This window comes from Parasteatoda tepidariorum, chromosome 8 (assembly GCF_982258835.1).
Source record: "Parasteatoda tepidariorum strain Cologne lab strain chromosome 8, Ptep-v5.0, whole genome shotgun sequence".
Classification (NCBI taxonomy): domain Eukaryota; kingdom Metazoa; phylum Arthropoda; class Arachnida; order Araneae; family Theridiidae; genus Parasteatoda; species Parasteatoda tepidariorum.
The window spans coordinates 69,791,948-69,807,214 of NC_141762.1; the positions used below are offsets into that span (position 1 = coordinate 69,791,948).

The 15,267-nt window shown below is 26.5% G+C and overlaps 1 protein-coding gene across 1 annotated transcript in view; it reads left to right on the plus strand.

Annotated features, from left to right (window-relative positions):
* Nucleotides 1–272: 272 nt before the first annotated feature.
* LOC107443646 (uncharacterized) overlaps nt 273–15,267 on the plus strand; it is a 43,172-nt gene continuing 28,177 nt past the window's right edge. The window contains exon 1 of the mRNA XM_071180881.2: nt 273–507. The gene's annotated coding sequence lies outside the window, so the exon portion shown is untranslated. The remainder of the gene's footprint in view (nt 508–15,267) is intronic.

The following is a 15,267-nucleotide window of genomic DNA, read 5'->3' on the forward strand; positions in this document are numbered from 1 at the left end:
CAAAAATGTTTAGCAATAAAATAAATTCATTTTCTAAACTCTCTAACGCTTAAATTGATCTAGAGTGAGATATTAAAACTTTGTATTTAAATTATATGCACGAAAATAGAAACAAAATGAAATGCTAAACGGTACAAAGGGCACGTGATAACAAGTATTAAAGAAGGGAAACATCTGAATTACTTTTTCGCGTGACCTGTATGACGTCACTGAAATCTTATCGACTTCAAGAAAGTGTGTGTAAAACTAGAGTTTAGACAAGAGAATTTGTTTCATGCAGAGAAAACCCTAAGTACTCATTAACAAAAGCCTAAGCTTGTGTCAAAAATAATTAACAGCTTAAGCTAACTGGCTATTTAATACCAAAAACTGGGTGTTAAAAAAGAAAATTAATGGCTTTTGAAAGTGGAATGTCAAGCTTCCTGTATTTCTTCATTTTCGAAGAAAGCTATACTTCGTGAAGTTGTCGAAAAATGTTAAAAACTTCGCATTTTAAGGACTTTTACGGTATGTGATCAATGTATCTTTACGGTTTTAATCACAAAAGCACAAGTAATATTACGTAATTAATTAATTTTTTCGACATTTTAAATATTTGTTGGGAAAGTGGCGTAGCTCAAATTGATGATTTTTCAGAACATATTTTGCAATTAATTTTATATTATATATAAATTCTTCCTGTTGTTTGTATTAACAGTTAATGTTTTGGATGTATATAAGAATAAAATATTTACTAAGTTCTTCAAAGATATTATTCTAAAAGCTTAAGCTTTTAAATGCAATTTATTAAGAAAGTTACCCTCAAAATATACATGCTGATTTTTCGATATATTTATTATTTGTTGATCAAATTATGCAGCTTAAAATGATGATTTTTCTGAATATATTTTGCACTTGATTTTAAAATTCTTCGCGTTAGTATATAAGCCAATGAACATAACATTTCTCTTATTTCATTCTGATTTTAAATTGCTGTTATTGTTTATACCCAGGTAACCATCTACAGAGTTTTTTTTAAAATTATGTTTGACAATACGGGCATTCTCTGTGCTTCTCATTTGAAACGAATATAGATCTCTTTGATCAATTTCAAAGAAACCAGGAATTTCATAACTATACAAAAGAAAGACAACATAGTTTTGGTTAATGAAACTAATTTCTTAAATAGGAAAATCGTTCAATTGTATATCGATTCAAATATACAGTATTTGAACCCTTCATTTTGCAATTCTTTCGTTCATATGATAACAGTTTTAACAGACATTCTGGTTTTTAAAATTATTGTCTAATTACCACATATTTGGTAAAATATTCAAGACTGAAAAATAAATTTAACCGGATATATGAATGTTACGCCATGATCTAAGTGGTCATGATTAAACTGCCAAATTTTGCAACATTCACCAAATTTTATCATATATTTAAAATCCTTACTGTTAATTTACCAAAAACCATTACCAAAATGCATCGGCAAAAAATACCGACTTTTTTGGTGATCTCATAAAACCAGAAGTACGGTACATTTTACCATATTCTTGTAGTTTTGACAATGCACTTTTTCTAAATGTGCTGTTTCATCCTTTTGTGGTTTCATGAGATTGAATCTACCATTTTTTTGAGGATTTCATGACTCAGTTTAGAAAAACAGTTGGGATAATAAAATTTTTTGGAAAAATAACTTTTTTATAAGATTTTGCTGAATAATATGTGTAAGAAAAGTGTGAATAGCATAGATTTTTTTCAAAAAAAGAAAAATTTTTATTCGAAAAATTTTGTAAATTCAGTGAACAAACATTTCTCCTGTTATTGTAAAACTTAAAAGGTTTCTTAAATATTGAATTGAGACTTTGTTGATGTTTTCAAAAGGGAAACTCTCTTTATAGAAGTGCTCTGATATATTTTCATTTCTTGTCTTACAAGTTGAAAGAGAAAAATTGCCTAGAAGCCTTGAAGAAAAATTGACATTGTTGAATTTTTTCCTGTTTATCACTCTGAAATTTTATTCAAGTATGATTAAATATTTTCTTAAGTTTTGTGCAGCTTTTTTTCATTATAATATTGCCCTTTAATGACCATGGTTCAAGAGTAGTGCATTTGAAGCTTATTTATTTATTTTGTTTCGGTGCTATGATATTTTGAAACACTTTTTCAAGAATTTTCAGATTTGATTAAAATTTTTTGCGTTAAAATTTTGCTGAATTTGCGTTTTCAAATCATGAATTATGGTTGATCCCTTATTGGTCTATTATATAAAATTTGAATATAATAATAATTAATTTTATAACACTTTTTTGCGTTAGAGTCTAAGAAGAATCGTTGGGGTAACTTTGATCATTTTTGTTGTATTTTATATTGAGTTTTAAAGATAGAAGTGAGCTTAGAAGCTCTAATTTTTATCTTAATTGTTTCGAAGTACGGTAGATGGATCATGGGTTAGAGTCCCCTTGCCGTCAGGCTAACCATGAGAGGTTTTCCTGGTTTTTCTTTTAATGTCACGCAAATATGGTTTAGTTCCATCAAACAGTTCTCCACGAACGCACATTTCTTCCAATATTTGATCAAGGAGTTCCCTTGTCTTCCGGATTGGGTTCAAAATTACAAGGCTTCTGAGTTGAACATCAGTTATCCGCATTATTGGGTCAACTGTTCAATGACGGTTACAAAATAAAATAAAATCATAGATATAATAAAAAATGCCAAACGAAGGAATTATGACCCTCATAAGAAAGCAGTTCATTTTTGAAGTTTAATACCTGATTTTGAATTTTTTTCAAATTTACAAATGCTGTGAAGATGATCTGTGAAACAATATTTGAGAGCCATCAAAATTAAAAATAGTCACGTGATGGTTTTTGTTTCACAAATTTAGGTTTGATGTCTCAATGATGTACGCTTAGCTGAGCTTATATATATATATATATATATATATATATATATATATATATATATATATATATATATATATATATATATATATATATATATATATATATATATATATATATATCGAAAAACACAAAACACACGCATTTTACAGCCGAAATTCTTGATTGAAGGTATTGATCACTTGCAAAAAACATATTTATTTCATTCGAAACAAAGTAGATAAAATGTAACAATTCTTTTATATAGTTACGGTGCGCTTTTTATTATTTGCGGCATCCTTCTTCTAAAAGGCCTAGAGCAGAAAAATCCCATTTTGTCCGAAAAATATCACTACTCAATAAAAGCTTTATTTCAGAAAGAAAAAATAAACAGCGTTCTGTCGTGGGGATTCTTTAATAAAGTCCAATCAGGATTTGTGCAGCTGTGACGATGAGCTTTGACGAAAATCGCTAATACAATTGCTAATATAATCCCCCAGAATAAAGTTTTAATAAATGCAGTTTTGAGCTAGTGATTTTGTTTCTTCAGAGCAATAATATAAATATATATATAGGCTTTTTTTAAATTTTTGTATTTCACAGAGCTCGCTTGAAGAAGCGTTAGTGAAGGACTATTGCTCTTGAAAAAAAAGCGTTTCATACTAATATTATGTTATAGCAACAGAGCAATTAGGCTTAACTAAAATATTATTCTAGTTTAATGCTCACAAACGCGGACAAATTTAGAATTTAGAAATAAATTTGATTTTTAAAACTTTTCTGTACAGTTAAAACCAGAATTAATTTAAAATTTATGAATGTATGGATTAATTAAATTATGGATATTAAAATTTATGAATCTAGATGAATCTGTATGATTCTAGTGAAGTATTCTAGACATTTTCTTAAACTGAAGGTAATCAAAAAAAATTTTTTTCGCAATTGAGCAATTTTAAATGCTACTTTATTAATCTTAACTTCATTATCAATGTATTCCTTCTTCCTTCATAATTATTATTTTAACTGCAAGAAATATTTCTGATTTTAAGAAATATCTCTTAATGCTAGTCTTTAATTAATACATATTTACTTGATTTTTGTCTGGATAGTATAACGCAAATGGACAAATAATTTGTACAAAATAGGTATAATTTAAACGTATTCATCCTATTGTAATGAAGTTGTAAAATTATTTTCTCATGTTTGCTACGTAACAAGGGAAAGTTATTTCTGAAGATTAGTATCCCTATCAAATAGGAATTTATGTTACTTAATTTAATTAATTTTATCTTCTCTTGAACTAAACTTTAATATATATATATATATATATATATATATATATATATATATATATATATATATATATATATATATATATATATATATATATATATATATATATATATATATATATATACCTATATTTTGTTACCCATTAGTAAGATATAATGGTATATTTTGAAGTTAAAAATAAATTCAGAAAAAATAAAATAAAATTTAATGTATAAAATCGATCAAATTCAAACAGTTCCATACGTCTAAAGTTTGTAACTGTTATACATAGAAAAAGCCTTCTCCAAGTGGAGAAATTGATATTGTAATAGTTAGCCTAACAAGATACCAAGATAACTATTATTATGCGGGACGATTCTAGTATTCCCTATAGCAATGACAATAATAAAATAACAGGGCCTCACGTGACAGAAAACAGAACTGCCATGTAGGAGTAACCTAAGAATATTTTTTAAATGCTCCTTATCATTTCTCTTTCTCCTAAACAAACATGAATTACTTTGTGAAATACTGAAACTTTTTTGATATTTATTCTTTTCATGCAACGATATTTTTATTTTTTTATAAAGAATCCTTCTCCCTCCTCTCTCTCATATATATATATATATATATATATATATATATATATATATATATATATATATATATATATATATATATATATATATATATATATATATATATATATATATATGCTCTCTCTTCTTCCAGAACTGCTCTCTCTTCTTGTTACTCAGTGAGAACCTATATGGCCATGCCACGGCGGTGGAGACGCGTCGCACACGTCACACAATCGCAAACCCGTTTATCGGGCGGGTCACATTCACACAATCACACAGAGGAAAGGACGAAGAACACAGAGAGAGAGAAAGAAACATCCATGCCCAGAGCTGAATTCCAACCCGCTACCATCGGGTCCGCAGTCAGGCACGCTAACTACTCGGCCACCTGGTCTGCGGATATATATATATTTAATTATATAAAATGGTATAAGTCATGTGTAAACACTATTGGTACAAAATATAAATATTATCGCAATGAAAACACAACTTTCGTTATAAAATGGAATTAAGTGCCTTGAAGCCCTCTTTATTCTTTTTTTTTTTGTCACAATAACTTTAACACCAAAAAAGGCGTATCCAGTTAGTAAATAAAAGCAAAACCAATAATTAATCTTCTCTAAAGTTTTATCTTAATGTTATAACGAGATCTTGCGCTTTATGTTTTCTTTTCAAACAAATAGTTCAATCCTCCATCAGCAAGCATATTTACTGAAAAAAAAAGCACATTTCTTGTTTATTGATATCAATAATCACCGAAAAACATGCCTCAGCATTATCTTTATCATTTGTAACAAGAACCGATCATTTTGTTTAACTCAGCTTGGCGCCAAATTCTAGCAGCAAACATAAATTTATCTTAACAGGATGGATATACTTGACATCCAGAAGATATAGTGTCGCGACACACAGTCTTGATTCCTGATTTATGAGGTAACACTCAAGTTCTTTCTTCAAAGATTTCTCTGCCATTCATGCTTTGAAACTAAAGCGCAAAGATAAAATTTAGGCATCGAAAAGTTTAAAGGACAATTTAATCGATTTTATTACCTATTTTTTCTATTTATTTTTGATGTCTCCAGAAGGTTGAGGTTACTCAAATTTATCAAACTATAGGAATGCTATTTTAAAGGATCCGTTTTTCACAGAAAAGTTTTTTCCGTTAACTCGAATAGGGAGTGGTGCCCATTATGGACTCTACATCTTTGTATTAATATTTTACGGACACTAATATTTTTTCTACCTTATAATTATAAAATTATAATAAACCAGTATTTGGTCCCTTAAGAGTTAATCGATGAACATTAAGTAAATATCTATAATCTTTATTTTAAGTAATTATCAACTTTCCTTAGGATGCTATGTAAGCTGTTACTAAATTTTGCTTCGTACAAGATACTGGGCGCACTATTATCTATTAATATTTCTCCAATCTCTTACCCTGAATAAAGACTATGATTCAAAATATCAGGAAAAGGTAAAATTTATCATGTTTCTGGCTCCATGGAAACATCAAATAGCTCAGTAATTTTTACCAAAACGTTTGGTAATTACTTAGGCAAAAAAGAAGAAAATATGTATATGATTTTATAATATGTGATTAAACTTCTTAAACCTGGTGAAATTTGTTAGTATTATGATGATAATTTAGAGTATTTGATAGATGATAATTTAGGGTAATATTATGATGATAATTTACTAAATGTGTGGTATTAAAACTAAAATTTTTATAGGTAGAAATTCTGTAAAGCCGTTATCATATGAACATTAGCATTCTCAAATGTCGGCTTTAAATATGGTATATTTTGGTTTTAATAACCAGAATTACGTTCTTTTTTCACCAGGAATACTATTAGAACTCAGAACGATAATTTTAAAAAGATTCATTTCCCCTTTGTAGAATTGCTTTTTTCTTATTTACGTTAATAGCCTCATTTTTTTATACCAAGAATTGTCCATCACGCACTGAATATTAAAATTGAATAGACAAAAAATGAGATTAAACTTTTTCACATCATCTGCCAATTTGGGTGCATTATGAGACCTTGTGAAAATTTGGTTCTGCGCTGTAATGTAAGAAATTAAATATGTTGTTTTGATTATCAATAGTTTAACCATAGTTGTTTAAATATTTCTGAAGTCTAGGGACAGTTGAGGCTACGGGAGTGATTCTAATTTACTGAAGGATTTAAAATTTTTCCAAAGTTTATTCAAATATCAAAATTATTTGAAATTTGCTTTTGAGTTCTCTAGAAATTAGAGTCTGCAAGCGTTAACAAAATTCATTAAAATATTAAATTTTGAATTTGAAATACAAAAATTCATATTTTATTAAATAAAACTATTGCTATTATTTTTCACCGAAATAGTGACTGAATTATGTTTGTATTTGAGATTGAAAGCGGGATAAAACTTTTTTTCCTTTTTTCCCTTTATTTAAATTTCAAATAATGGTTGGATTTTTTTTAAAATTATTATTTTGTCATTTATTTTAATTTTAATACGGCGTGAATAAAAGCAAAAAAAAAAAAAATGAAAAATAAACGAATTTATGACATTTGGAACTTTTATATTTTACTTTAATTTCTCATTAAAAAAATTTCAAATGTAAGTTTAAAAAGTGGAATTTAAAAAAAAATATTATAGTTAGTATATTAATAATTAATATAAATAGCATAGTTTTAAAAAGGAAATTTAAAGAATATTAATGCAAACATTATATTACACAGTTTAAAGAAATTATGTCTGAGTTACTTTAATAAAAATGAGTAATATTAAAGAAAATTTTTCAGTATTTTTATGAAAAATAATTCCCTTTTATACAAAAAAATAATTCATTTTCATTAAACATTAAAAACACTAATTTTTAACGTTTCTAAAAATGTCTTACAAAAATTTGTAAAAAAATTGTGTAAACGTAGTGAATAGTATAATAGAGCAAAATATTAAAAACAATATATACACTTTTGAAAATAGAAAAAAATATACACAGTTTTGAAGTCTTAAATACCTAAACTAATAAATATTATATTGTTTGCAAAAATATACGTATCAGGATATTTCTCCTATTTATTTCGAAGGCAAATTTTTTTATTCAATATTTTATTCATTAAATTTTCTCCATGATACCTGCTTCAATTTTTAATCAATGCTTAGTTTTTATTTCGCTGAAATTGCTGAACAAATGTTTCGCTTGACTAAATTTTTTTCATTGCGAAGAATGACACTAAAGGAGGAAAAGAGCTGTAATATTTAAATTTCGCTGATTAATCATAAATACAATTTTACAACTCAATATATTTGCTGGTATGCTGCAAGCACTTTTTTTTCTAAAAAAATGAAGTCTCAAGATATTATTTATAATGATATAAAGATCATAGTGTTAGGTATTAAGCTGGAAAATATGGCAGATTGTTGAACGGGATGTCAAATCCACATTGAGTTGTTTTCGTAGTTAAAATTCTACATTAAATTAAATATTTGTTTAATTATTTTATTTATGCAAATTATGATTCTAATATATTTTTCTTCAAAGTTCATTCCATTGAGAGACAGCATAAGATATTCTTACCTCTGCATTAAAATCTTAAGAAACAGCATTTCTTTCAGAATTCAAAAAGTTTCAACGAGCCCATTAAAAAATAATGTAGCAAATCAGTTCTGTCAAACGAATTTCATTTGAACATTTTTAAGTTGAAATTTTTGTTGGTAACTTTTACAGTAAAAAATGATAGTACAACTTAGTTATTTTTAATGATTTACCTGCAATTTTGCAATTCTGTAAGATTTCATAAAAATAGGTTTCTTAAATGTTTCTATCGTTTGTGATGCTTGCTTTTTTTTCACAAATAAGTAAGTTTGCAACTAAAAATGTTTGAATCAGTCAGTGGAGATTGAAAAAAAGTTTACCACTTCTTCAAAACTTTCAAACAAATTTTTTCTCTTAAACATTCGTCTACTCAAGCTGGCATTTGCTTTTCACCAAGCGTCTTGGCAAGAACGACTTTTTCTGTAAAAACAATCTTAGAAAAAGGAGAAATGCAGCTTGGGCCAACAATCTTAGAAAAAGGAGAAATGCAGCTTGGGCCAAAGTGGAATGGATGGATAAGAAACTGACAGAAAATAAAAAATAGAAAACACAAAATGTAATGCGAATGCAAGAACTGGCAGAGAATCGTGAAAGAAGCTGACGACCTATTAGTGGCGAGAAAAGTCAAGTACGCCACTGTTAATTTCTCTTTTTTTAATGAGAAATTTTTCTTGAAACTGTAGAACTTTTTTAAGACTTAGAAAGTTTAAGAAATGGAAATAAATAAAAATGCATTTAAACACAGAATTCAACAATTGACATAGACTTTAACTTAACATCAAGTGCTTTGAGACTTCCTTTTTTCAACTTTTGTTTTCGTGGTATACGCATTAGATGTTGCCTTTCTTTTTATGTATAAAATAGCTTAGAATAGTTTTGGTAAATTCGAATTGAAAAACATATATTTGGTTTTGCATCATTAGCATTTTTCAGGAAAGTTTTTTATGGAAACAGTTTTCAGAGTTGCATCGAATTTAAAAATTAGAGGAAATTTTTCTCGAAAACATAGCATTAATTATAAATTAAAAAATATATTAATACAGTAGAAGTTTAAACAATTACAGACAGCTGTTAATTTGTAGTTATAGACATAATAGCAAGTTTACAAGTCCTGTCCTGTTGGTGCGTTTACTTTCTTTATTATATCGATATTTAATTAAAATTTTTAAGTTCGATTTTTTTTCATGCGCTTAGAACAACTATGGCTGAAACTGGTAGAATATTGTAAAACTTACCGTCTTTGAGAGTAGGATCTGCAGCTTTAAAAAAAGACCGGAAAATTTGACCAAATCACATTGGTAATAAATTTGGTAAAATTAATAATAAAACATGGCTCTATAATCTATCTATACATAATAATAAACGTGGCTGTGTGTGTGTCTGTAATCACAATATATCGTCCCAGAAGCCTCGCCCAGGCACGAAACTCGGCACAGAATTGTGTTTTGACATAATGAAGAAGTATTTTTTTTTCTTTTTCAAAAATTTGGATTATTTTTTTAGTTATCAGTCATTTTGTAAGAAAATCTATGCTTTTTCGTCTTCAAAGAGCCATATTCAAAAAACTATTAAAGGATGGAACATGACCAAAGAAGGATGGAACATGACCAAATTTCGACAAGCAATTCTAGAGCCCAAGAAGTATCAGAGAAACGTCAAAGAAGATTAGAAGAGGTTTTCAGCTATTGGCCAATGATGATTTCGACAGCAACTTTTGGGGTAGACTATACTTGAGGGTGCCCCCGCCAAGTTGCTATCGCGATTGATCGCCAAGCTGGGCGATTTTGAAAACCAATCGTGATTCTGATTAGTTTAGAAATTAGCATTGTTTTTAAATGAATTTTTAAATGTAATTTCAGAGATCCGTTAGTTCTACTTTGGATATCGGCTGGTAAGGTTATTTTTGCTTCTGGTACTAAAAATGAATACTGTCAATAAGATAAATCTAAATTTTCTGTACGATTTGAATAACAATGAAAAAAAACTGTGATTGACTGGTGTCTGAATGACGGTTTAATTAGTAATAGATATAAATGCCCTGTTTTTGGGTTACCACGGCGCTCCGGGCAAACAAGTATGGCGCCAAACATAAGTCGCCAATTTCGCCAAGGGACACCCTCAAGTATATTTTTCCTGTTATATTATAGGTTAGGTTACCATAGGTCTTAGGTTACATAGCAAAGTTACATCTTCAAACATCCTCAAGAGCTATAACACATCTGCAGCAGAACTGGATATGAAGACAAAATTGCAGGACAGCAACACTTTAATTGTCCACTAATCTTTAGATTTCCTGCTATGTTTAAAAAAAACTTTATTTGTGAAAACCTTTAGCGTGGTGGACAGCTGGCCGCCTTAAGTGGCTAGTACATAAAATAAAATTTGGTAAAGATGGTAATTTTATCATACTTTAAAGCAAGTCATAAAAATCGATTTATCTTTGGCTCAACTTACTTTTTAATTTTGTATTTTGTTTTGCTAATTGTGAGGTAATAAGAGCTATGATTTTGAAAACCAGAATTTCCGGTGAACCGTTATTCTCTGAGCACAAATATTACCAAAGGAATGGTTAATATACCGTTTACTTTGGTTTTATTTACCAGACTTATTTTACCAAAAATGTCAGTATGATAATTTTATCAAAGTTATTTTCTCCGTGAGGAAAGAAATCCTATGCAATATTACAATTTTGCTGCAATATTTACTAATACAATGTGGCAACGTTATTAATACATTGGATGAACATATTAATGATCCATTTATTAACAACTTTTGCCGCTAAGTTGCAATTACTTTTTCTGAGAATTTTTTTCTTTCCTAAGATATTTCATTTATAAAATACCGGAACTGTTACTTTAAAAATATCTAAGTATTAGTTGCATTAAAAATTATATTTTAATAAAGGTTTGATTTAAGATTCTTTGTAATCATATACTAGTAATTAGGCAGGGAAATATAATAGGTTGTTACATTAAATTAAATATTATTTTATTTTATTTTTGTAATTTATGATTAATGTAAACTCTAAAATTTTCTTTTATATGTCTTCGTATATACAGAAAGTATAATGTAATTTTAACTTAGCATTAAAATTTTAAGAAAGGATTTTATTTTATGTCAGAGAGTTAAGCTTTAAGAGTCCCATTGAAAATTAATAGAGTAAATTAATCTTGCATAATAATTTCTAACTGCTTTATACTCTTAAAAATAAAAATATTTTTTAAAATAAGATAATGATCTGTAACAATTCCAGTTAAATGATAGTGAATGATAGTGATAATTAGTTTGTGAAAATTAGTTTTTTTCAATAATTTATCTAAAATTTTTAAATTTCGTAGGATTTCATCAAACCCTATTTCTTAAATATTTTTTTGATCCTTGCTTATTTTTTTCGCAAATTTATATGTTTGTTACTAAAAAAAGTTAAATCAGTCAGAAGAGACAGAGGAAAAAAGTTTTAACACTTTTTCAAAACTTTCAAACAATTTTTTCCCTTAACCATTCGTCTACTCAAGCTGGCATTTGTTTTTCACCAAGCGCCTGGGCAAGAACGACTTCTTCAGTAAAAACAATCTTGGAAAAAAGAGAAAAGCAGCTTTTGCGAAAATGGAATGGATGGATAAAAAACCAAGAGAAAAAGAAGAATCTAGAGAACACAAAATGTAATGCGAATGCAAAAACTGGCAGAGAATCGCGAAAGTAGCTGGCATTAAAACGACCTTTTAGTGGCGAGAAAAGTCAAGTGCGCTACCGTTCATTTCTCTTTTTTTATGAGAAATATTTCTTGAAACTGTAGGACTTTTTAAGACTTAGAAAAGTTTAAGAAATGGAAAGAAATAAAAATGCATTTAAACATAGAATTCAACAAAGGACATAGACTTCGACGTAACATCAAGTGCTTTGAGACTTCCTTTTTTTTCAACTTTTGTTTTCATAGTATACGCATTAGATGTTGCCATTCTTTATATATAAATAGTTTAGAATAGTTTTGGCAAATTTTAAATCGAAAAACTTAGTCTGTTTTTGCATCATTAGCATTTTTCATAAAAACTGTTAAAAGAAAAATAGTTTTCAGTATTGCATCTAATTTAAAATTAAAAGAAATTTTGCTCCCAGGCATAGAGTTAGTTATGAATAAAAAATTATATTCGTGTAACGGTAATTTAAAAAAAATTACTGAAATTGTATAATACTTTAAATTGTCATTGTAGGCATAGTAGCTAAATTATAAATACTGTTCTGTTTCTGTGTTTAATTACCATATTAAAAATCTGTTTAGTTTTTAAATCATATTTTTTCATAGCTAGTTGGATTCAAACAGAAAAAAATAATTTATCCTTCTGAAAAAATTTGTCATTCTGCGTCGTAAACACAGCTCTGGTTTCTAGTAAAAAATACAATTATGGTAATGAAACCAAAACACATGGAATTTAACCAATTCAATTGGTAATTGTTTCGTTGATATTGTAAAGGTTTACTGGAAATTCAGGTTTTCCAAAGTATAGTTCTTATTACCACTCCTTTAGAAGATAATACAAACTTGAAAAGAAAATTTAACAGAGTAAAAGATTTTCATGACATTTTCTTAAATATCATGATAAAATTACATAATTTTCTCACGTATTAAAACACTATATTTTGTTGTTGTTTGGGAATATATATATATATATATATATATATATATATATATATATATATATATATATATATATATATATATATATATATATATATATATATATATATATATATATATATATATATATATATATATATATATATATATATATATATATATATATATATATATATATATATATATATATATATATATATATATATATATATATATATATATATATTGTATATATATATATATATATATATATATATTGTATATATATATATATATATATATATATATTGTATATATATATATATATATATATATATATATATATTGTATATATATATATATATATATATATATATTGTATATATATATATATATATATATATATATATTGTATATATATATATATATATATATATATTGTATATATATATATATATATATATATATATATATATATATTGTATATATATATATATATATATATATATATATATATATTGTATATATATATATATATATATATATATATATATATATATTGTATATATATATATATATATATATATATATATATATATATAGTATATATATATATATATATATATATATATATATATTGTATATATATATATATATATATATATATATATATATATATATTGTATATATATATATATATATATATATATATATATTGTATATATATATATATATATATATATATATATATATATATTGTATATATATATATATATATATATATATATATATTGTATATATATATATATATATATATATATATATATATATATTGTATATATATATATATATATATATATATATATATTGTATATATATAACATATTGTACATTTGTATAATATAACATTTTGTAACATAACGTAAATAAATATATCCAATATGTTACAAAATGAGTCAGTAAAACGTAATTTCTCTGAATAAACATAACTTTTTTTTGACGAAATTTGGTTTCAAACCCTCAAAATTTTAGGGGTAGAAGCAATATTGAAAATATGGCCATAATGGTTTGATCAGGTCCAAAGTTTGGACACCTCTATTGAACTTAATTTTAACTTTACAGCTTAATGATACTTAATGTATTTTACCATACCTCAAGAATTTTTTGATGTGATTCGAAAAGTTTTTTTCTCAAGGTTTCTTATAAAATTAGTTTACCAAAAAAATAAAGTAAATAAATAAATAAATTAATAATAAATAAAGTATGTCAAAAATAATTTACAATATTTTTTTGTGCTCGTTCATTTTATTGAAATATGTTTGAAAGAATTTTGAATTTTAAGGTATACACATTTTATTTTAATGAATTTTATTTTGTCTGGTAAAATACAGAAGATATTTTTTTTTCGAATAGTTCCAAGGAAATCAAATTTTAAGAGATCATTTACACATCAGTAAAACTTATTAACTAACTAACGCCCTGGAATTACAGTCCATGTTTGACCATGGCCTCACTAACAATTTTCCTCCAAAGTAGCCTGTTTTTTGCTCTTTGTTTCCAGTTCGGACTTCTAGAGTCTTTAGGTCTTTTTCCACCTCGTCTAACCATCTCTTGGCCGGCCTTCCTCTTTTCTTCTGGCCCTAGCACTGCCCCTTGAATATTTTCTTAGTACCTCTGTTTTCCTCTATTCCTTCAAGGTGGCCTAGCCATTAGATTCTCTTTGCCTTTACATAATTTATTATATCTTTTTCTCTAAATAGTCTTGCAATTTCAAAATTATATCGCCTTCTCCATAGATCACCATATCAGTAAAACGGAAACTTCAATAAAATGGAAAAGAAAGAAAATAAATTAATTCTTTGTTTGGTCAAAATGGTCTTCTTGTTTTTTTAAAATGTAAATTATATAAAAAATTTAATAAATAGCAGGATTTTTAAGCTATTTTTAGTACTTTATAACAATATTTTAAGAGATAGGACTCTTTATTTTCGTTGATAGCTTATCACGCTCAAGTCCTAAAATTTTAATATCATTCTGAACTTACCATGAACCCATTCAAGATTATTTGCAATTATAGGTGGGGAAAAAAACCTAAAGTTGTGGTTTACTTATATTTGTTAAGTTTAAATTTTATCCTAGCGGAATCGGGAGCTGAATCTGTGAAATCAAATCCAAGTAAATACAATGATGCATATTAGGACCTTTCAACTAAATACATTTTAATTTAGACATAAAAGTTCAGCATCAAGAAACAAAAAACGATTGTGTAGATCCCGAGGTTTAATGACCAAAATGAAATGCGGGCAGAGATCTCTAGTTATAGCATAGACATTATCAATTTAGATA